The following is a 25,525-nucleotide window of genomic DNA, read 5'->3' on the forward strand; positions in this document are numbered from 1 at the left end:
TTCTGAATTAAACATGTCTTTCTATGATCTTAAAATTATGCTTTACAATATATTGGAGTACAAACCTTTGATCTTAGACTAATGTCTCAGATGTCATGTCACAGAAATTGTCTGGGCTAAAATGAAGAACTAAGTGGATATTCTTCACTGAAAAAGCCAGGGGAATTATTAAGTCAACCAAAACAAAACATGCATTAAATCTTTGTGAATCAGTACCTTTGAAATTGATTCTTACAGGTTATCTCTTTTGTACTAGAAAGTCAGTTTTCTTAATCTCTGTAGATTTCCCTGCCACTACAGTAGCACATGACTTTTTGCTTGTATTTGTGCATGTGATATACTTAGCTAACAATGCATCGTTTTCATTCACCTCGTGCCTGGGCTGTCTTGGATGTCTCTGTATCTCCCTGGCATCATCCATTTAACAGAAATGCTTCCATTTAACAGGAATGCTTACACGTGCATTTGTTAGCACACCAGCATGGAGTGACTTCTATTTGGTCTGGCCAGAGTCTCTCTGATTCATACTCATTCACCATCTTTACTCAGCTTCTACTGGTAATCTATACAAATTAATATAGTCACTATAACAGCAGTATCTTGGTTATACACACTTCTACCCTGGCATTCTCCTGCTCCTTTGAAGGATCTACCATTTCACTAGTTGACCAGCAAAAGGAGTAGGGGGATTTTCCCTGTATCCTGGGAAAATGTAATCTCCTGTAGTCAGTATGGATACTGCCTTGGGAATCCTCTGAAAATAAACTATGTATAGTGGGACTAACCTAGGCAACTAAAATAATTAATAAAATAAACTAAAATATAAATAAATAAATGTATATACCTGTTCTAAAACAAAGACAAAAAACACTAGTAAATGGAATCATATTGTGGCAACACATTCAGAATCTCATAGATCTAAGTTATGACCTCAGAAGTATCATTGTGTAATTCTATATTTAAAATATTGCCATAAACAGGCACAATACCAGTTGCTGTGTGAAATTACATTGTATAAGGAATATGTCAGGACACTGCAGATAGTCATGTGGTAAAGTTCCATACATGGCATTGTGCTCATTTGGTAGAACCTTGCCGGATTTTAATGCAGTTACATGGACATGTTGAACATATGGAAAATGGATTAATGGCTTTGATTCTTAGTACTATTTTTGGAATAAACTCCCAGAGTACTCGTATTAGAGGTCTACATCATGAGGTTTTATGAGGTTCCATAGATAGCATGTACCAAATTTGACTGAGAAATGACTTCTAGTAATGTTGAAAGATTAGACAGACATTATACAGTAGTATACAGTAGTAGTAATTTGGACTCAACCCTTTGAGATGCTTTGGGTATGTATCATGAAGTCTCAAGTGTCATTGAGCAATTTCATCTTAAAAACTGATTTTTGTAGTCTCAATGTGAAATGTTGGGAGGGTGGCCTAATGGTTAAGGCATTTGCCTTACAAACACAAGGTGCAGGGTTTGAGTCTCATGTGGGATAATTGGCTAGGCTTACACTGGCTCGCAAGGGCTAGTACTAACCTATGAACCTTTAACACTTTTGTGTAAAATCAAATTCCAAGATAGATATGTGTAGTTGCTATTGAGGTCAGGCTACAAAGATGATGTTTTGCTAACTGGGTATAAAAATGCTGCACTTTAGAAAGATACAAGGAGATGTTTGATTGTGTAAAATCAAATTCCAAGATAGATATGTGTAGTTGCTATAGAGGTGAGGCTACAAAGATGATGTTTTGCTAACTGGGTATAAAAATGCTGTACTTTAGAAAGATACAAGGAGATGTTTGATAAATTGGACTGAACCATACCGTCTGACATTTAGCAATGTTCCAGAATGTAGTTTTCAGAATATTCATCCTAGAGGTCTACACCATTAAGCCTGCAAGGCCTTGTGTATAGCATTTAATACATTTTTCCAGAAAAATGCTGAACTTATTAAAAATATGAGAAAATGCATGTCAGATTAAATGTAAGCATATACTTTTGTTTTATTTTCATTTTTGTCAAGTAATCATGCTGGGTCCAAGGGGCATTTTTCAGTTCATGTTACAGTCCAGCAAAGAAAAAAAATATATAGACTAGTATATAATCCAAACACATTTTGCAGAGTCTGCTACTTTGCAAACCAGATGTAAAGTGAGAAGAAACACAAAGTCAAGATATTATTTCACATTATGATTTGATACACAGTTGGGATAACAAAAGAAAACAAATCTAGCTTTACTTCAGCATTGCCATTTACATAAAAACCGACTAAGGCAATGCATGAGAAACCTGTTCTCAAACTAAATGTAAGGGGTTATCTTTCACAACAGAGTTCTATATCTCAGGAACCAAAACGGAGAAATGCTTAAGAGCGGCACTATGGCAAATATGTTGGCAACAGAATTACAAAGTGAACTTGTAAAAGGTTTGGCATTAATAAGGATTGAATGCAGGCAGTGGTCATGTTGTAAGCTGTTAGAGATTAATGTGTCAGAAGCTAAAACATCTCTTATGTACCTTAAACAAATTGCAGTGTGGTACTCCAGTGTGGGTGACAGAACTATGAAATAGATAATTTATTTAGTGTTACTGGCAAGTAGTTATAGTTAGACAGAGAAACAGTATTTACAGGTAAACTGTATTTCAGAGCGTGTGGCCTTACCCCTTTAACCAGAATCCATTAGTAGTTAGTAATATTTTGGGACAAAAGTTTCTTCAGGATGCTCTTTTTGTTGATCCATGCCATTAAATACAAACATCACTGTGCTGTTCCTTCTTAAAAGGAGATTTTGCAGTCCTTGAATGAACTGCAGAGATGATAACTGGAGATGCTGACTTGATCATGAATTCCTTGGAAACTCAGAAAATAGCCCCTGCCTGATACAGTTATGTTACGATAACCCTTAATGTGACTGATACAGCAGATGAGAAAGGGACTGCATGTAACAAAGTTATATTCAATCCTCTACTCCCATGTGTCCAAAGCCAGCTCTTTCGAGGCACAATATTTCTTCTTTCAACCCTGAAGACAGCATCTTGTTTCAACTTTTGCCAATAATACTCACCATTCATATAAGAGTCAGGGTAATTTTCTTCCTTCAGCACTAACCTGCCCCAGGTTGATGGCTTTGTAAAAGATGTGTGTTCCTTATATCCTCAGATATGTTTGCAGATAATTAATGTTTGGTATATCATTGGATGTGATCAAAGTGCCTAAGACAAGACTTGAAGAATGTCTCAGTTCAGCTCTTTAAAAGTTGATAAAAAAGAGTTAAGTCATGTCTAACATTACCTTATAGTCAAAGGTGGAATGCTAAAGTACTTTGCTCATTTTATTTAATTTAAAATGAGGTAGACTAGTCATAGTATCCATGCTTCCCTCTTTATCAAACTTCTAATGGTAATTCAGCTTTATTGTCAGCTAAAAATGTCTTCCCCACCTTCCCCCTTTCTTCCTCCACACTTTACTGAGGTTTACCTGTTTTTTGTCACATTTGTTTCTATGTATGATGCTGTCATCTGTAAATCAGTCTGTTTCAGACATATTAACACATACATGGGTTACATGTATGCGGAGGTGGATAGCAGATATACAGCTTCTCTGCAGCCCAGGTGAATAAATGCAAGCATTTTTGTACACTTGTGTTCTGAGAAAGTGAATAAAACCTTAGAGTTAAATATGTACTACATTCACGAAAGGAAGGTGTCACCAGCAATTGCAGTGCCCTCTGTGGAGATGTCTCATTTTTTTATATGCAAAATGAATAATCTGCTCTCGCTTCTACATTTGAAATTTCCTGGACTTTTCTGACTTATTTTGAACATCCTGTGCACAGTTCTTTAAAAACATTCACATATAGCTCTGAAATGTCATTAACTCTTGCTGTATGCTATCTGAACCACTCTTTTGGTCTTCAAATGACTGTTTCTTTTAAGCAGCACTTCAGTTCCAAATTTTCCTGGCTACCATATACAGCAGAAGCTTTACTTTGTAGACAATATTTGGAACTATGCATGATACAGCCTCATTTATTTTTTCTGGACTAAGTTTTTGGTTAAACCTAATTATTCTGTACTATTTTATAACAGTTCCCTCCTCTCTACACCACTGAATACATTATACTAAGGATTACATTAGGTAAAGTTGTAGTTACTTAGCACTAATTGGAATGACGTATCGCAGGATAACATTAAAATATGTGGTACAGAAACAGTCCAATACAAAGTTTACATGAGATGGTTTAATACTGGAAACAATTAATCTGAAGGCTTCAGACATAAGTGGCTCATTCAGTAACAGGCAGTCTGTGAACGTTCTTGAGTACCGTGCAGTGGCGGTCTCATGAAGTCGAACATGCAGTATAGTACAGTATTAAAAAGTGTGATGATTTTTTCTAAATGGGTTTTCAAAGAAGTGGTAAAACACTATTTTTGTGTATGAAGTTTGTAATTTTTGATTTGTATTAGTCTTATGAACTTGAGAAGTTTTTACTTATCTGATCCAAGTATAAACTAATAAATAAAATGAAAGAATCAAATCAAAAAATAGTAGAAACCAAACATCCCTACAATATCCTCCCCATTACAATTTAAAAAATCACTAAAAACTTACCTAAATGATACATGACTATGTAATTGTCTAATTCCTGGCTAACAAACTTCACCACCTGCATCCCCAAGTTTATGTTTTTGCCTCTCCATACTGAAATATGACTTTTCCTACTAAAGTCCCTAGCTCTTTCGCTAATGACTTTCTCTTACAATCTGCCTTCCCCTTTATAATCCCTCTAAAACTTTCTGTTATATCTCATCTCTGAACTTGTATATACTATAAAGTTAAGTTGCTTATCAGTGATCAAACTTATTATTGTAAATTGTAAACTTTGTTCGATATGTATTATGTTATTGTTGTTTGTGGAGCTTTTCTCCCCAGGCCTCTGCTGAAAAAGGACTTGTGTCCAGTTGGACTATCCCGGTAACCAAATGTAAAGTAAATAAATAAATAAATTAAAATTCAAATCCCCATTGTGAAACTAGTCCTAGACTGAGGAAATGATTTGTATAACTTTCCACTCACTTCCACAATCATCAGTTGACAGTATCACCAGATTATTCCAAATCAAAACAATAAATACTTCCACTCTTCTCCGTATGTGTACTGCTACAAACTTGTGAGTTTAAAATGAGCAAGATTTTGGTGTTAGCACAAATGCACATGAAACATGTATGTTACTTGGTGTCTGTCTTGTAACAAACAGAAAGCCTGTATTATCCACTGACACGTCGGAAAGAAAACTTCTAGTCTTTGCAACAAGACGTTTGTTTGACCTTTCAAGAGATCAGCTATTATCTTTGCAAACCTACTTTACTGAGCAAACCAATGTATTAGAATATCCACATTTCTGTATAACTACTGCATATTGAAGAACATTATTGTCATGTTTGTTGGAAGGCAAATAAAGATTACATTTACATCTGTGGACCAGATAAATCATTTGCAAAAGAAATACTGTATGATGTTTTCATCTGTAAATCAGACTACTTCAGACATATTGACAAATACATGGGTTATAGGTTCATAGGTTCATAGGTTGGTACTAGGCTATTGGCCTTAAGGCCTATGCAAGCCTATCCATAACAATTCACTGGAAATTTTTACCACAATATTTACTTCTCTGGGCCCCTGTCTAGCAGGGCGACTGACATGCTCCCTGGGGTGAAATTCCTATCTCCCATCCAATCATCAAGGTTCCTTTTGAAGAGGGCCAATGAGGTGCTCTGCTTGACATGTATGGGCAGTCTTTTCCAGAGTATGGGGAGTCTCTGGGTCAGGAACCTATCCCTCCAGGTTTAGATCCCTGGAGCATGTGGCTCTGAAGGATTGGGATTTCTTTACATGGAGCATGTCCAACAGCTCAGGGTTTGACATGGCTTAGGCCATGTCAAACCCTGAGCTTCTGGACATGCTCCACTTAGTTAAATTATGAATCCTATCCTGTGAAGTTAAGGAATTATAATCCAAGGCCATGATTTTTAAATGAAGTACGAGTAAATCTGATAAAGGCAAAAAAAATAGGTGATTTACATGTATAAATATCATTAATAGTGTTTGCAATATAGATATGTGTGTATAGTGTGATGACATCACTTAGGTGATGTGCCATGTGCTATTACAGGTAGAGTTGCATTGATTTATAATAAACTTCTTCAGCTGAGGTCAAAATTTGTCATAGGAGGGAAGTTTCTTATTTATTTGTTGAGAAGGACTGCCAAAGTTTAAGGGCTAGAACAGAGAAACTGTTATCAGATCAACAAAGCCAATTGGTGGGTGCCTTCAGAGTAGAGACACAGCTAGATTGGCTTCTGATGTTGTAGGTTGGAGTTTACATAACAGTTAAGGTCCTCATGTCCCATGCACAAGGTACAAGGTTCAATCCTGACCTTTGGACAATCCCTGTTTGGAGTTTGCACATTCTCCCTGTGTCTTTGTGGGGTTCCTAACACCTCTGAAAAACATACTGAGTGTTTCCATTTCAAACTCACCTAAGAATGTAGCTGTGAGCAGCAAAACAGACTCTACATGGCACCCTATAGGGGGATGAGTTGCATCCACTGTGGTGCACAGTATCTCCAAGATAGGAGAACATGGATCACAAACTGCATGCCGTGGCAGGGCTAGCCTTTCTAGGTGATTTGGTCATGTTGACTAATGTCACCAAATGGGCATGGGCATTTGCCAGTGATAAGTGGGTTGAAGACCTGTCCTACTTTGACCTATGCCAGGGTCCCATGCTAACAGGAGGGGTGTATGTGCTTCTATTGGCCAGAGTGTGCCCACCATTAAGCCTAACAGCCCTGGGACAATAAGCTACTGAACAGCCAGTGTCCATATGCTCAGCCTTGGTTACCTGAGATAGCTCTAGTGAGTGAAAGCTTGACGTAAAACTAATAAACCTTCCAAACATGAACTAAGAATTGCTACACTAACTGTATGTTCAGGATGGAGCTTGGAAGTGGATGATATTATGGTACAGAGGATGACAGACATCCTAGATACCCAAGAAACATGATGGAAGGGCAGTGCAGCAAAGCCATTTGGCTTGGAATCCGGGGTATGCTACTAAGGAGGGAGGCAGGCTAGAAATGGTGTGGGACTTGTGGTGAGAGAGAAGCTTCAGAAGGCAGCGAGGGGTGTCATCAGAATTAGTAACAGACTCAAGGCAATCAGACTTCAGCCAAGTGACAAGACAGTATTCAGAATTTCAGCCTATGCCCCACAACAGAGTTCTGATAGTTAAGTGAAAGTGCATGCAGACAGCAGCTGCAGGACTTACTAGAAAAAGCAGGACAACATGAGTTGGTGTTGATAATGGGTGACTTGAATGCACACATCAGGACAAACAGACAGAACAGGATATGAGGGCTGCCTGGGTTTACATGGGTGGGGCAACAGGAATAAAGAAGGAAAAGCCATTCTCGGCTTCTGTCTGGAAAATAGTTTGATGGTGGCCAAAACATGGCACAGAAAGAGAGACAGTCACAAGATCACACACAAGAGTGGCCAATGTGCAACTCAGGTAGACTTCCTCCTAATAAGGAAAGGGCACTGGGGTAGAATCAATTTGCAAGGTCATTCCCAGTGAAGCAGCCAGCCCACAGCATAAACCACTGGTTGCCACAGCCAGCTGCAAGAAGTGGTCAGCGAAGGCTCTAAGGTCAACAGAGACCAGGCTGAAGACCTGGAAGTTGACTAGAAAGAAAGCACAACAGTTCAAGGAATTACTAAGTGCTCTAGCAACCTAAAAGGAGGAGGAAATAGCTGGGAATGAAGAAGAATGGCAGCACCTGAAGACAGCATTTATGAGGACTGCGGAACAGATATGTGGATAAGACAGGTATGGAAATAAGGTACAAAAGGAAAGAAGGTGGTAGAATGCAGAAGTCCAGGAAGATGGAGTGCAGGAAAAAGTGGGAGGTAGAAAAGACAGACCATGCTATGGAGGAATATGGGTTGGCTAACAAGCAGGCTAAGAAATGAGTTGCAATAGCAAAGAACAGGGCATCACAGGCACTCTACCAGCCAGTGGAAAGTGACTCATTATTAGGTGGCATAGAGAAACTATACTCAGGTTGCAAGTCAAAGACAGAAAGATAAAGAAGATAGTCAGACACCTTTCATAAAGGATGCCAGCAACAACCTGCTCACCAGTCCACAGGACATCAAAGACAGATGGAAGGTATACTTCCAACAGCTTCTGAATGAAGAAAACCTCACAGAAGCTGTAAGACCCAGATACAGCCTACAATTTGAGAAGAAAAGGAGCCCACCATAGAAGAACTAAGAACAACACTAAGGAAAATGAAGTCAGGAAATGCAGCAGGCTCAGATGAGATCACAGCAGATATGATAAAGATGGTGTGAGAGATGGGGAAAAATGGCTCCTGAAGGTTCTCATAGCAGTGTGGAGAAAAAGGCGTATCCTAGATGACTGGAGAATTTCATGCTTGTGCCAGTGTACAAGAAAAAAGGGGACAGCCACAACTGTGGGCAGTACAGAGGTATCAGACTCCTGTAGCATTGCATGAAAGCTCTGGAAAGGGTGATTGATAAGTGGATACACAGAGCAGTGGAAAGTAAGATGGGAGATGAGAAATTCAGATTCACATCAGCATGCAGCTCAACTTACCTGATGTTTGCAGTGAGACAGGTGGTTGAGGAAAAGCTGGAGATGAGGAAAGAGTCCAACTGGGCGTTCCGATACTTGGAGAAAGCATATGACAAGGTCCCAAGAAAGCTGATTTGGGCAGTCCCGTGTTGGTTTGAAGTCCCAGAAACATTTGTAGAATTAGTGCAAGCTATGTACAAGGACACAGTGATGGAAGTAGGAACATCGTTTGGTCTCAGAAAGGTGTTCTGAGTGGTAGTGAGTGTGCTTCAGGGTTCAGCTTGGAGCCCCCTGCTGTTCATACTAGTGCTGGACTATAATTAGCAAAGAGATCAGAAGGAACAGTGCAACAAAGTTGCTGTATGCAGGTGATGTGACATTACAGGCAAATTCTGAGGAAAAACTTCAGCAAAGGATAGTGAAATGGAATGCAAAACCGAAGGCACATGGGATAAAACTGAGTACAAATAAGACAGTGGTAATGGCAGCAAATTGTAAAATCAGAAGAAGCTGAGAATTCAGATAGAAGGGAAGATAGTGGAACAGATTACCTTCAAGTATCTGGGAGGGGTGGCTTAGTAGAGGGGATGTCTGAATGAAGAGGCCAAAGCTAGACTCAGAGGAGCTGCAGGCAAATGGCATATAGGGTCAGGTGTAATGTATGACAGAAGCATGCCAAAGTAGCTGAAAAGTACATAATAGTGGTGTGACCAGTACTACTGTATGTTACAAAAACTTTGGCAGCAAAGACAAAGCAAATGAGGAAGCTAGAGGTGATGGAATTGAAGTGTCTGAGACAGGTGGTAGGATGCACACTGTAAGACAGATGAAGAAATGAGGACATAGTAGAAGCCAAACTAGCTCCAATTGCAGAAAAGATCAAAGAGAACAGATCACAGTGGTTTGGGCACATGTCCAGAAAAACAGAAGACAGTCTGGTGAAGAAGATTTAGGACAGACAGGAAGAAGGCCAGATGAAACAAGGACATCCAGCAAAAAGGTGGATGGATTGTGTTTGAGAAGATTGGTGACAGTCAGGCATGAGTGTCGAAGAAGGAAGGGGCTTGGCATTGAATCGAGAGAGATGGCGAAACTTGACATGACACCCCAACCCTATGGAGAAAATGGGAAAAATGATATTGATGATGATGATGTTATTGGTTGGCGTGCCTACAATGAATTTCATGGCAAGTAGTGAAGGGGTTACATAGTGCAGTAGTTTCTGAAATAGGGAACTAAGGAGGAGGGTTCCTGTACCCAAAATGGAGAGCCATTTAGCTTTGGAGAACATAGGAACATAGAAACATACTAGGCAAGCAATCATGGGAACAATAAGATGTCTAGCCACATACACCTTTAAGTAGACAGAGTTAAAAGTTTTTGCCACCCTTTTCAAGCCTTAATACTGCTCACCTTCCAAATCAAGCAGGGCTGTATATGATTACCTGATGTAAATTTGTATCATCAAGACTAGCCTTTAAAGTAGCTAAAGTAGTACTTTGTTTAACCTGTACAGGTAACTTATTCCATATAGGAACACATTGAGTCAGGAACCTAACTCTCCAGCAAGTCTTGTTTATTTGTTGGTGTAGCTTTAAATACTTAGTGTGGGTGTTTGTAGAGCCAGTGGTTTTCGAGAAGGAATAGGTGGTCAGATAGGAATAATCTTTTATGGCTCGAAAAGTGAGACACGGGTCATCTTGTAGAAACCTGTAGACTACTGAGTATAGGGAGAGTTGTGTTAATTTATCAGGGTCATTGAAGGACTGAATTTTCTAGGTTAAAAATCCTTGGGGGCCCTTCCAGTTGAGTGATGGGTTTGGATTTGTACATACCAAAGAAGAAATTGTATTCAATAATGGGTCTGATAAGGTAAGAATACACTGACAGGATGATTTTATTAGATTGTGAAGTTAATCCCTTGGAAATTAACTGGGGCAGATAGAATTTCTTGACTGTGGTGGAAACATGATGATCAAATAAAAGAAAATTATCTATATAAGTACCTATGTCTATTATAACAATGTCTGTCTGAAGATGAGTACCTTTAATGACATATGAGGTAGGAACATCCTATCCACCAAATGCTACTATGCTGCAGTTATTTTTTCATTTAGTTTGAAAACACTTTTGATACACCATGTATGTATGCATGTATGTGCATATTCCAGTAATCGGTAAATAATTGTGCCCACTATTGGAAGTCATCAGCAAACATGGTCAACCAGACTTCTATAATATTACCTTACATTTCTGCAAAACAAATCCCAAACATGAGGAGAACCAGAAGTGAACCCTGTGGCACCCCACTAGCTATACCCTTGGGCTTAAAATAGGCAATATTATTATTAAGGATGACCTCAATGTATTGTTGGACATCATTTCTTAATTTTCTGACAAAATAACTGAAAAATGGTTTGCGTTTTTCTTTGTATGCTTTACATTTTCTAGTAGAGTTTTTAAGTTCCTTGCTGGCATGTTTCAGTGTAGTCTTGAATTAGGGAGATGGAGATTTCTTGAAACTTTTATCATTTTCCTTCATTTGTTGCACACTTTATTAATACGGGAGTTGTACCAGAGAAGCTAGTTCCTGAATTTAGTTATATTTAGGACAGATGGGTACTGACATTTCTGTGCGGCTATTCATGTGCTGGTAAAAGTCAGAGTTGAGAGCAGCAGCCCTGTCAGCTGGGTCAGTTTGCAAAGGATTGTTGGAAATTTTGCACAGGCTTTCTACAAGCTGAAGTAGGTACGGCTTGGAGAAGTCCCTAAAGATGGTCTCATTTGGTGACTGATAGGGAGATTACCTGTAGGCCTGACAAAGAAGATAACTGACTTGTGGTTAGACTTAACAAGGGATGAGGAAATGCAGGGTGGCATGCAGGTGGAGGCTAGATTGGTAAAGACCAGAGCAAGGATATTAGTGCCTATAGTGGGTAGTTTTACGATTTCCTCCAGTGCATTGATATTAAAAAAAAAATTCAAAGAAATGATGAGTGTAACTGTCTTTAGAGCATAGTGCAGTGTTGCTTTTGATGGGGAGAGTTAGTTATGAATCTGGAAAGTTTGATGGAGATAGTTTGAAGTGCAGTGATTTTTTTGGTAGAAGTGCCTTCAAATAGTGATGGGCCATATTCTAGCTGTGCCAGTAGTATTCATTTTGCTATTGCAGCTCTGGCTGGTGGGGAGAGAAATTGTGAAGATTTCTGGGCTCAAATAGGTGGCAGTTGATTTTGGGTTTGAGTTTATTAATGTATGTCTGAAAGTTAAAAAAAACTGAGGAAGCCAAATGCCAAGGTATCCAAAATTAGAGGTGATTTCATTATGATTTTGGAATTGGTCTATAATTTCAAGGGAATTGGAGCATTTAAGCAGCCTATTGCTCATTCATGCCAAAGATCATAAGTTTAGTTTTCTTACAGCAGGTGTGTATGAGATTTTTTTATTGGTGAGCCAGTTGCACAGTTGAAGTAGGTCCGTCTGAGGTTGATTTTGGATATCCCTGAGCTTTGGACTGGACTTGCAGAACACTATGTTATTTATATATATATATATATATATATATATATATATATATATATATATATATATATATATATATATATATATATATATTATCTGCATTTAGCTAATAAATCAGGTACAAAGTGTGCCTTATGCACTGTATATATCCTGTCAAATATATCATTCTCATAGTAAATGTACATCTTTAGGCTGTGTTCTCTTCAGCCAGGTGCCTGCTGCACCTACACATGTTTTGTCTTTAACCTGGTTAACTGGATAAGTGAACAGGTCCAAAGACTGTTTTCAGCCATGGCCAAAGTTCTATTCAGCCATGACATAGGGTACCCAGCAGTAAAGAAGATTTGGGACAGACAGGAAGGAGACAAGACAGTTTACCCTTAAGTTAGTTTTCAGACCAACATTTACATAAGGTTAGATTGTAACAAATATTAATATTCTGGATAAATTGCAACTTTTTTATCCATCATTTACATTAAGGCCATATTATACTAACATAGGATATGCATCTAAAGAAAATATAACCACTTTTCACAAGGCCAGTACCAGTTCTGTATTATAAATCTTTGGCAACAAACAAGGCTAACAAGAGTGTTTGCATAGCAATTGATTAAACAACAGCTACAACTAGCAATATATGAAACTAATAATGTGATTACATAGGAAATGATTAAACAAGTGAGTGAAGCACCTGTGGGAGGGTCGAGTATTGGAGAGAGATTATGATTCTAATAAAAATAATTTTGTTGTCATAGTTATGTTGTTTCTTGACTGGTTATATGACTAAATGAAACATGTGCAGGTAAATTGACAGGTTACTTTAGAAACGTAATATAAGCTAATAATGTAAATTAGCTACTACAGTTTTGTTTTTGCATGAATTAATTTAGATAAATCAATGTCTTGCATTTGAATATAACAAATGATCCTTAGCTGGTTGGTACTCTAGTTGATATTTGTTATAGTTTTCTTAAATGTAGTCATATCTCCAGTATGTCAGCATCTCATTGTGGGTTAAAGCTATAGCAAACAGTGTTTATTTGCTGTTAATGTCACTTTATATCTTTACACATTCTCCCCCACCCTCATATTTTGGAAGATGAAACACTATTCTAGAAAGCAGTTTACATTAGGAAAACAGTGTATGACTTGGATGTATAAAAACATGTAGCAATTTATCAGTCAAACTATATCCATTCATTTTCTTTTATAGTATAATAAGAATGTTATTTATAAAAATGTTTTGTTAATTATAGACTTTGAATAATGAATATAAAATAATAATTTCCATTTAGAAAACTAAACAAATGTTAAGTAGTTCATTTATTTGTCCTTTGTTGAGCAGGTTGGTCCCAATAGGCTAGTGGCCTCTTTTGAGAAGAGACCTGAGGTGGTACTTAAAGTATTAGAGGTAATTTGGCCAGAGCATTGGGGGACTTCCCTTCATTTTTTTTTTGATAAGTGCTATGGGATCTATTATATCCCCGTGAAGTTACTAGCAGCTCAAGCAGATGGGACCTCAGTTTAATATCTCATCTGAAGTACAACCTACTGAGGTGTATGGGATCTCAGTTTAATATCTCATCTGAAGTACAACCTACGGAGGTGTATGGGACCTCAGTTTAATATCTCATCTGAAGTACAACCTACTGAGGTGTATGGGACCTCAGTTTAATATCTCATCTGAAGTACAACCTACTGAGGTGTATGGGATCTCAGTTTAATATCTCATCTGAAGTACAACCTACGGAGGTGTATGGGACCTCAGTTTAATATCTCATCTGAAGTACAACCTACTGAGGTGTATGGGATCTCAGTTTAATATCTCATCTGAAGTACAACCTACGGAGGTGTATGGGACCTCAGTTTAATATCTCATCTGAAGTACAACCTACGGAGGTGTATGGGACCTCAGTTTAATATCTCATCTGAAGTACAACCTACTGAGGTGTATGGGATCTCAGTTTAATATCTCATCTGAAGTACAACCTACTGAGGTGTATGGGATCTCAGTTTAATATCTCATCTGAAGTACAACCTACGGAGGTGTATGGGACCTCAGTTTAATATCTCATCTGAAGTACAACCTACGGAGGTGTATGGGATCTCAGTTTAATATCTCATCTGAAGTACAACCTACTGAGGTGTATGGGATCTCAGTTTAATATCTCATCTGAAGTACAACCTACTGAGGTGTATGGGATCTCAGTTTAATATCTCATCTGAAGTACAACCTACGGAGGTGTATGGGATCTCAGTTTAATATCTCATCTGAAGTACAACCTACGGAGGTGTATGGGATCTCAGTTTAATATCTCATCTGAAGTACAACCTACGGAGGTGTATGGGACCTCAGTTTAATATCTCATCTGAAGTACAACCTACTGAGGTGTATGGGATCTCAGTTTAATATCTCATCTGAAGTACAACCTACGGAGGTGTATGGGACCTCAGTTTAATATCTCATCCGAAGTACAACCTACGGAGGTGTATGGGACCTCAGTTTAATATCTCATCTGAAGTACAACCTACGGAGGTGTATGGGATCTCAGTTTAATATCTCATCTGAAGTACAACCTACGGAGGTGTATGGGACCTCAGTTTAATATCTCATCTGAAGTACAACCTACTGAGGTGTATGGGATCTCAGTTTAATATCTCATCTGAAGTACAACCTACGGAGGTGTATGGGATCTCAGTTTAATATCTCATCTGAAGTACAACCTACGGAGGTGTATGGGACCTCATTTTAATATCTCATCTGAAGTACAACCTACTGAGGTGTATGGGATCTCAGTTTAATATCTCATCTGAAGTACAACCTACGGAGGTGTATGGGACCTCAGTTTAATATCTCATCTGAAGTACAACCTACTGAGGTGTATGGGATCTCAGTTTAATATCTCATCTGAAGTACAACCTACGGAGGTGTATGGGATCTCAGTTTAATATCTCATCTGAAGTACAACCTACGGAGGTGTATGGGACCTCAGTTTAATATCTCATCTGAAGTACAACCTACGGAGGTGTATGGGATCTCAGTTTAATATCTCATCTGAAGTACAACCTACGGAGGTGTATGGGACCTCAGTTTAATATCTCATCTGAAGTACAACCTACGGAGGTGTATGGGATCTCAGTTTAATATCTCATCTGAAGTACAACCTACTGAGGTGTATGGGATCTCAGTTTAATATCTCATCTGAAGTACAACCTACGGAGGTGTATGGGATCTCAGTTTAATATCTCATCTGAAGTACAACCTACGGAGGTGTATGGGACCTCAGTTTAATATCATATCTGAAGTACAACCTACGGAGGTGTATGGGACCTCAGTTTAATATCTCATCTGAAGTACAACCTACGGAGGTGTATGGGACCTCAGTTTAATATCTCATCTGAAGTACAACCTACGGAGGTGTATGGGACCTCAGTTTAATATCTCATCTGAAGTACAACCTACGGAGGTGTATGGGACCTCAGTTTAATATCTCATCTGAAGTACAACCTACTGAGGTGTATGGGACCTCAGTTTAATATCTCATCTGAAGTACAACCTACGGAGGTGTATGGGACCTCAGTTTAATATCTCATCTGAAGTACAACCTACGGAGGTGTATGGGACCTCAGTTTAATATCTCATCTGAAGTACAACCTACGGAGGTGTATGGGACCTCAGTTTAATATCTCATCTGAAGTACAACCTACGGAGGTGTATGGGATCTCAGTTTAATATCTCATCTGAAGTACAACCTACGGAGGTGTATGGGATCTCAGTTTAATATCTCATCTGAAGTACAACCTACTGAGGTGTATGGGACCTCAGTTTAATATCTCATCTGAAGTACAACCTACGGAGGTGTATGGGATCTCAGTTTAATATCTCATCTGAAGTACAACCTACGGAGGTGTATGGGATCTCAGTTTAATATCTCATCTGAAGTACAACCTACGGAGGTGTATGGGATCTCAGTTTAATATCTCATCTGAAGTACAACCTACTGAGGTGTATGGGATCTCAGTTTAATATCTCATCTGAAGTACAACCTACGGAGGTGTATGGGACCTCAGTTTAATATCTCATCTGAAGTACAACCTACGGAGGTGTATGGGATCTCAGTTTAATATCTCATCTGAAGTACAACCTACGGAGGTGTATGGGATCTCAGTTTAATATCTCATCTGAAGTACAACCTACGGAGGTGTATGGGACCTCAGTTTAATATCTCATCTGAAGTACAACCTACGGAGGTGTATGGGATCTCAGTTTAATATCTCATCTGAAGTACAACCTACTGAGGTGTATGGGATCTCAGTTTAATATCTCATCTGAAGTACAACCTACGGAGGTGTATGGGATCTCAGTTTAATATCTCATCTGAAGTACAACCTACGGAGGTGTATGGGACCTCAGTTTAATATCTCATCTGAAGTACAACCTACGGAGGTGTATGGGACCTCAGTTTAATATCTCATCTGAAGTACAACCTACGGAGGTGTATGGGACCTCAGTTTAATATCTCATCTGAAGTACAACCTACGGAGGTGTATGGGATCTCAGTTTAATATCTCATCTGAAGTACAACCTACGGAGGTGTATGGGACCTCAGTTTAATATCTCATCTGAAGTACAACCTACGGAGGTGTATGGGATCTCAGTTTAATATCTCATCTGAAGTACAACCTACTGAGGTGTATGGGATCTCAGTTTAATATCGCATCTGAAGTACAACCTACGGAGGTGTATGGGATCTCAGTTTAATATCTCATCTGAAGTACAACCTACTGAGGTGTATGGGATCTCAGTTTAATATCTCATCTGAAGTACAACCTACTGAGGTGTATGGGATCTCAGTTTAATATCTCATCTGAAGTACAACCTACGGAGGTGTATGGGATCTCAGTTTAATATCTCATCTGAAGTACAACCTACGGAGGTGTATGGGACCTCAGTTTAATATCTCATCTGAAGTACAACCTACTGAGGTGTATGGGATCTCAGTTTAATATCTCATCTGAAGTACAACCTACGGAGGTGTATGGGATCTCAGTTTAATATCTCATCTGAAGTACAACCTACGGAGGTGTATGGGATCTCAGTTTAATATCTCATCTGAAGTACAACCTACTGAGGTGTATGGGATCTCAGTTTAATATCTCATCTGAAGTACAACCTACTGAGGTGTATGGGATCTCAGTTTAATATCTCATCTGAAGTACAACCTACGGAGGTGTATGGGATCTCAGTTTAATATCTCATCTGAAGTACAACCTACGGAGGTGTATGGGACCTCAGTTTAATATCTCATCTGAAGTACAACCTACTGAGGTGTATGGGATCTCAGTTTAATATCTCATCTGAAGTACAACCTACGGAGGTGTATGGGATCTCAGTTTAATATCTCATCTGAAGTACAACCTACGGAGGTGTGCTGCACCACCTTTATGCTGCACTGCAGTGTCAATACTGACAATTAATCGATGCATCTGCAGTGGGAATAGAACCTATAATCTTCTGATCTTTCAGCACCAAAGGCAAGTGTGCTATCTGTTGAGCCACAGACACTGCCTTAAAATTCAGTCAGAACAAGGGTATTCAGACTTTAGAGTACCAGTATCAGTTATTGAAATATTGCTTACTTTGGCTCAATGGAAGACGTCTTTGTTAAATGGAAGTTTTTAAATCTGCGGCCCTATAAGTGTGGGCTCCAAGGCTTAGAAAAAGTCATACAAGGACTATCCGCATTACATAATATTCCGACCTGAAATTATAATTGGCTAAGAGTGAAATCCTCTATAAAGTTTTGTTTTTTCATCTAAAATGCCTAATACAGTTTAGCACCATATTATTTGCAGCAGTTCCTTTTAATGTGTGCTGGATTTACTTGTAAAAGTGTGTAAAATGTAATTTTATGTATTACCTCTTGCCTTAACTCCAGCTAAAAAGAATCCATGTATCAGCATATTTTCCTGGTTATTAGACTTGCAGATAGTTTCTGCTGATTTTTCACAGTTCTCATTTGACATCTTCAGGAGCTAATCCATTTAAACCACCAGATTACGCCTTATGCATTTTTATTTATCTGTTAGCCAGGTAAGCTCACTAGGGACAAGTGCCTTTTTTCCAAGGATCACCTATGCATGTAGTCTGATTAACACAGCCTATTTAGATCTTGCCAAGGCTTTTGACACCTTCCCTCACTCTGGAATTATAGATAAATTCACTAAACTAGGTATAAATCCCTATGTCACAAGATGGGTTGCCGACTTGCTCACTGACAGAACCCACACTGTGAAAGTAGTAGACTCCAAATCCGACTTCAGACCAGTGACAAGTGGAGTACCACAGGGTTCAGTCCTGGGTCCTCTCCTGTTTGGTATCTACTTCTCTGAAGTACAGGCTAACACAGAAGGTCTTTGGCTAATGAAGTTCGCAGATGACTGCAAACTAGAAGCCATAATCAAAACTCCTAACAATGTGGATATCCTTCAAAAGGGCCTCACTAAGACAGATGCCTAGTGTCAAAGCCATAGCCTTAAGCTCAATTCCAAAAAGTGCATTGTCATCCCCTTTGGTAAAAACTCTGTACTCGTGAACTACAACATAGGCAGTAGTCTACTTAACACCAAAAGTGTGATAAGAAACCTTGGGACCCAGGTGGACAGTAGTCCCTCCTTTGATAATCACATCGGCAGAGTAGTCAGGAAATCCTTCTATGTGGCACACCTCATCACAAAAGGTTTCTCATCCAGGAAAAAAGAGGTCATTATTCCCCACTACTTGTCACTCATTAGACCCATTATAGAGTTCAACACCCCTTTTGGTATGTACCTCACATGACATCTAAAACAACTAGAAAGGCTGCAGAAATCCTCACAAAGAGGATTACCGGCCTCAAACCGATGCCCTACGCAGACCGTCTTAAAAAACTCCAGCTTTACTCCATTGCATATCGCCTACTCAGAGGACATCTCTGCCTAACATACAAAGCTATGTCAAACCCAGAGCTGTTGGACATGCTCCACTTAAAGAAATCCCAATCCCTCCGAGCTACACACTCTAGGGACCTTAACCTTGTCACCACAATAAACAGAACATGCAGGAGGGATAGAGTTCTGTCCCAGAGATATCCCATACTCTGGAATAAACTACCTATCTGTATCAAACAAAGCTCCTCATTAGCACTCAAGAAAAATCTTGATGATTGGATGGGAAATAGGAAATTCACCCAGTGGATCACTTCTGTGGCTCTGCTCGACAGGGGCACAGGAAAATAATTTTCTTGGGTGGTGAAAGCTGCTAAGCTAACTATTTTTATGCAGCTCCCACCTTTTGGTTATGCTGTTAAATGCTGTTTGTTAACTGGTTCTGTTACATGTGTTGTTCACTTATAGACTGAAAAACATAAATTGTCTGTAATTTAAAAAAGTGAATCAGACTCTGATGCAGGGTTGTAATACAACTAATCAGCACCACACTTCTGCTTCCACATCCGATGTTCAGCAGCATGCAGTGGGCCTAAAATACAACATGCTTTATAGGTTTATAGGTGCGTACTAGGATAACAAACACAAGGCCTTTTTAAGCCTAGCCTTGCATCCCAGATCTCTGACAAATTCTGGTACCCTTATTAAGTGTAAGCAGGAGCTTGGAAGATGAAACATTTACAAGTAGCAGCCTGGGAGATGAACAATTTACTGGCTGTATGTGTCCATTAGAGACATAGGTGCCAAACTAGGGATGAATTTAGATACATTGCATGCTATTGATATTCAATATCCTAGTGATCAAAACTTGTAGGTGGCTGATTCAGTCATGATGGATGTGAGATTTTAGATGAAAGCACAGCCCTGTTCCCATTTGCTCAGGTATTCTTTTTAGTGATTTTTTGAGATTTGAGTCCAGGAGTGTATTTACTCTGTAAGTCTAATGAGATGATGGTTAAACAGTAATGGAATGGCAGTCAGTTTTTGCATTTGAAAGTTGAAAGCATTGCTTCAGGCAGAATTTACATCTCCTCAGTTGTACACAAAAAGTGTGACAGTTCAAGAGCTAAGTTAGACTGGATATGAAAGTTACAGTTAGAGGTTCAAAGTTAAATGATTTGGTATGTATGGGTGATAAACACTCTGTATAAACTACAAAAGGCAGAATTTTTTTTACTGAGATATTAAACTGAGGCTCCATCTGTCTGAGTTATTGGTAGTACAGATGGATATAAAAGATCCCATGGCACCTATTGAAAAGAATAGTTTTTTTTTATTTGTAAACATTCATACATTTTATAATATTTACATATTTACATATTCACATATTTACATTATTTACATGAATAACAACACTCAATACATCATTAACTTCTTTTTAACTTTTCCCCCACACCCTTTTACTCACAACCAAAGCCATATTTTCTCCAATATTTTTGTCAATGTCCATTTTCCAGTATATTTGACATCATTAAGTCTCTTGTTCCATATTGACCATGTTACATAAAATATAACTCTGTCCATTTTCTTTGCATGTTCTTGATATCTTGTTCCATAATAACTATATTCTATCATATTCATATTTAACATTGCAAATGTCAAGTAATCCTTAACCAAATCATGTTTACATACTTCTTTCCACTATTTTTGAATTATTTCACATTTCCAAAATACGTGTTCTGTTGTTTAAAACTCTTTACACTTATTACATATTCTGTCCCGTTTACTTTTGTATGCTATATTTGCTTTTACTGGTAATTTACCTATGGACATCCTCCATGAAAAAAATCATTACATTCTTTAATTATTTTATAATTTGTATATCTCACCATTATTGCTTTTTTTCTTACTTGTTTCAAACACTTTCCGCAGATCAACAAAATAAAAAGATTTCATAATATTAACATACCGTTCCTTTCTGTTCTTTTCTATTACATTCTTTTTGTTTCCATAACAAAATGTTACTATGAAATTCTTTCATTTCTTCATAAATAACAGTTTTACTTATTTTTTTCATTCCAGTTTTTCCCAGAGTTCCTTGTATTCACTATATGTATTTACTATATGTATTCATCACTAATTCAACAGGGTAGCCCCTTTCTAAAAACATAGATTACAAAACACAAAATTCATGTTGTAAATCCTCCTTTTGTGAGGTCATCCTTGTTATCCTGATGGCTTGACCCTTTATTATCCCCTTTTTTTGAAAAAATGGATGGTAACTGTGAAAATGAAAGCACGAGTTACAGAAAGTATGTTTTCAGAATACCTTAGACCTGAAACAACTGTCATTCTTAATAATGAGTGTATCTAAATAACTAATTTCCAGGTTATCAAACTTATATGTGAACTTAAAAAAGTGAGTACTATTATTCAGGTAATCCATGAAGCGGGGGATATTTACAGATGTACCCTTCCATACAATAAAAATATCGTCCAGGTATCTGTTATACGAAAGAATATCTTTGTAGAAGTTGCTTTTAAAAACATGCTCCAGTTCCCAGCCCAACATGACCAAATTGGCATATACAGGAGCGCATGCTGCCCCCATACCAACTCCAGTGATTTGTTGATAGTATTGTCCCTCAAAATAAATGAAATTATTCTCTAAAATCAACACCATAATTTCACAAATCTATTTGGTGCAGTCCTGGCTGAGGGTAGAGCAGGTATACAAAACTTCTTCAAAATATCTTAAACGTTCAACCTTAGGGATACTTGTAAACAGGTTCTGGACATCTATAGTGATAAATAGTATATCAGATGACCATAAATCTGGGGTAATTTTTGCTAAAAAGTCCCATGAATCTTTGACCAAGTGGGGGACACTGTCTACAACATGCTTAACTATCCTGTCTACAAATACTGCCAAATTGTGAGTCTTAGACCCATTGCCTGCCACAATGGGTCTAAAAGGTGGATTGTGCACACTTTTGTGTACTTTGGGAATACCAAAGATGGCAGGTAATGTAGGATGTTTATTAGTTAGGAAATTGTAAGTGTCCAGATCAATTCTATTGCCCAATACATATTCTTCTAAAAAACTATCTATCCTTTGATAGGAAATATGTATTTGGTTTATGGATACTTGTATATATTGATCCTCCCTGAAAATAATAGATTTCATTGCATTAGTATAGTCTTCCAAATTAAAAACCACAATTCCCCCACCTTTGTCAGGGGTCATGATATGTATCTTTTTGTCCCCCTTTAATTCCTGCAACAAGTGCTTCTCTTTGAGATATAAATTGTTGTATCCCTTGCTGTTATTCACCCACAACTTGTAAATATCTTCCTTGACAGCTCTTTCAAAACTGGCAATCAAGTTATGTAGTGAAGGGTTGTAAACACTGTTTTTCTTCAGTGGTTTACTATTTAAAAATTCGGTGGAGATAATGTTGTTGGTTAATAAAACTCTGAAATTTAATTTCCTAGTATACAAGTGTATGCCCACAAGTGCATCTGCTATATCCGGTACTCTACTAGGTACAAATTTAAAACCTTTTAAAAAAAGAGAAAAAATTCTTCAGTGATCTCTTTATCACTATAGTTGTACACATTAAAACCCTTAAAACTGTGTATAATGTGATTCACGGTGGCGGTCAATATCTCCTTCTGCCCCTCACCTGGTTCGTGTATCCTCGATGTGTTCCCATTCCTTGATAATTTGTATGTTGTCCTTTTATGCTTCTGTTAGCTATTCTCTCTGAGCATCTCACAAGATGAAAATCATGAGAGTCTAAAGGGTCATTTGTTTCCTCGCCAAAAAACGTTTTTGGGTGCAGGTGACCTCCTTCCCCCAAACCTGTAGGTGTTCCTAACTCATAATTAGTGACTCTATAATTAGACTGTTTCTCATTTTCTACAAATAGTCTGTTGGTAGGGTATACATTGTGATGTTTATACTGATTAATGTCCCTGTATAACTTTCTTTTCTTTTTTAAAAATATAACATTGCACTTTTCTTCTACACTGTTAATAATTTTGTAGAACAATCCTTCATATTGGCAAAACAGTAAATCTGAAATAATACATTGGTGCAGATGAATAACATCATCATGTATTTTACCTTTCATTTAATCTAGATAAAAAAATGTTTTTTCCTATTAATTTTAAGCCCCACTTGTCAAACATACCAATAAAATCATCTATCATATTGGTATCATAATAGAAAACCAAATGGAAACTTGTATATACGTAAACCCTGTGGAATAATTTTCAAGGAAATACACTCTTTCAAATACATAATGTCCATATCAATGGTTTTAAATCTGAACAGTTTCATTTCAAATCCAAAGATGGCGTCTTTTAAAGAATTGTAAGGAACAACTTCATTTTTATATCATTACAAACATTAGTATCAGTTTGTGCATCACCATTGTCTTTAAAATTGTATTCCTGTCATAATAAACTGTCAAAATCAACAGTTGCTGAATTGTGGTTTTTAATTCGGAAGACTATACTAATGCAATGCAATCTATTCTTTTCAGGGAGGATCAATATCTACAAGTATCCATAAACCAAATACATATTTCCTATCAATGGATAGATAGTTTTTTTAGAAGAATATGTATTGAATAATAGAACTGATCTGGACACCTACAATTTTCTAACTAATAAATATCCTACAGTACCTGCCATCTTTGGTATTCCCAAAGTACACAAAAATGTGCACAATCCACCTTTTAGACCCATTGTGGCAGGCAGTGGGTCTAAGACTCACAATTTGGCAGTATTTGTAGACAGGGTAGTTAAGCATGTTTTAGACAGTGTCCCCAACTTGGTTAAAGATTCATGGGACTTTTTAGCAAAAATTACCCCAGATTTATGGTAATCTGATATACTATTTATCACTATAGATGTCCAGGACCTGTTTACAAGTATCCCTAAGGTTGAAGGTTTAAGATATTTTGAAGATGTTTTGTATACCTGCTCTACCCTCAGCCAGGACAGCACCAAATTGATTTGTGAAATCATGGTGTTGATTTTAGAGAATAATTTCATTTATTTTGAGGGACAATACTATCAACAAATCACTGGAGTTGCTATGGGGGCAGCATGCACTCCTGTATATGCCAATTTGGTCATGTTGGGCTGGAAACTGGAGCATGTTTTTAAAAGTAACTTCTACAAAGATATTATTTCTTATAACAGATACCTGGATGATATTTTTTATTTTATGGAAGAGTACATCTGTAAATATCCCCCGCTTCATGGATTACCTGAATAATAGTACTCACTTTTTTAAGTTCACATATAAGTTTGATAACCTGGAAATGAGTTATTTAGATACACTCATTATTAAGGTTGACTGTTGTTTCAGGTCTAAGGTATTCCGAAAACATACTTTCTGTAACTCGTACTTACATTTTGACAGTCATCATCCATTTTTTCAAAAAAAAGGGGATAATAAAGGGTCAAGCCATCAGGATAGCAAGAATGACCACACATAAGGAGGATTTACAACATGAATTTTGTGTTTTGAAATCTAAGTTTTTAGAAAGGGGCTACCCTGTTGAACTAGTGATGAATAGCCTTCAAGAAATTTTAGATGGATGGGGTGTTAAATATAAGACTTTGCTAGGTTGCAAGCTAGTGGGTAATACTGTTTCAACTGGTATTGAAATGAGCAAACCACAAGATGCATGTAATTTACTCAGGCATTTGTTATACAATACAGTTCTTGTTATAAAGGTATTAAAGATATTTTATACAAGAACTGGAATATATTTAAGGCAAATAATGAAATTTACAAACTGGTTAGGGGACAAACCTATTTTTTCTACAAAGGTTGGAAAAAACTTAAAAGCTATATTAGAGAGTAACCACTCAAATCAAGATCTGAATAGAGACGTGGGACTAGAGTTTGTGGAAGATATAACCAATGCAGTTTTATACTGCAGGAATCAACTGTTAGCTTATCTAACTGTGCGAATAATAAAATTGTTTTTAAAAAAGGTAATTGTGGCACTAAAAGAATTGTTTACCTTGCCAAGTGCAATGTCTGTAATGGCTTCTACATTGGTAAAACCGAGAGGGCTTTGAAATCAAGGATTTATGAACACCTATATGATATTAAGACTAAAAAAGAAACTAATGCCCTGTACAGACACAGCAAGTTATGTTCCAATTTTAGTGGTTTTAGATTTGCCATTGGATGAGGTACAAACAAATCAAAGAAGATTTGACTGGAAAAATATATTATGTAAGAAAGAGATGATGTGGCAATTACGGTTGGCAGCCAATATACATCCGGGTCTTAATGATTTTTACTCTATTACACCAGTTTTAAAAGAAAGGGCTGCCAAGATTTGAATATATTAAACACATATTTTCA

The sequence above is a fragment of the Protopterus annectens genome, chromosome 2.part1 (genome assembly GCF_019279795.1).
Source record: "Protopterus annectens isolate FY-2018-M chromosome 2.part1, PAN1.0, whole genome shotgun sequence".
NCBI lineage: Eukaryota > Metazoa > Chordata > Ceratodontiformes > Protopteridae > Protopterus > Protopterus annectens.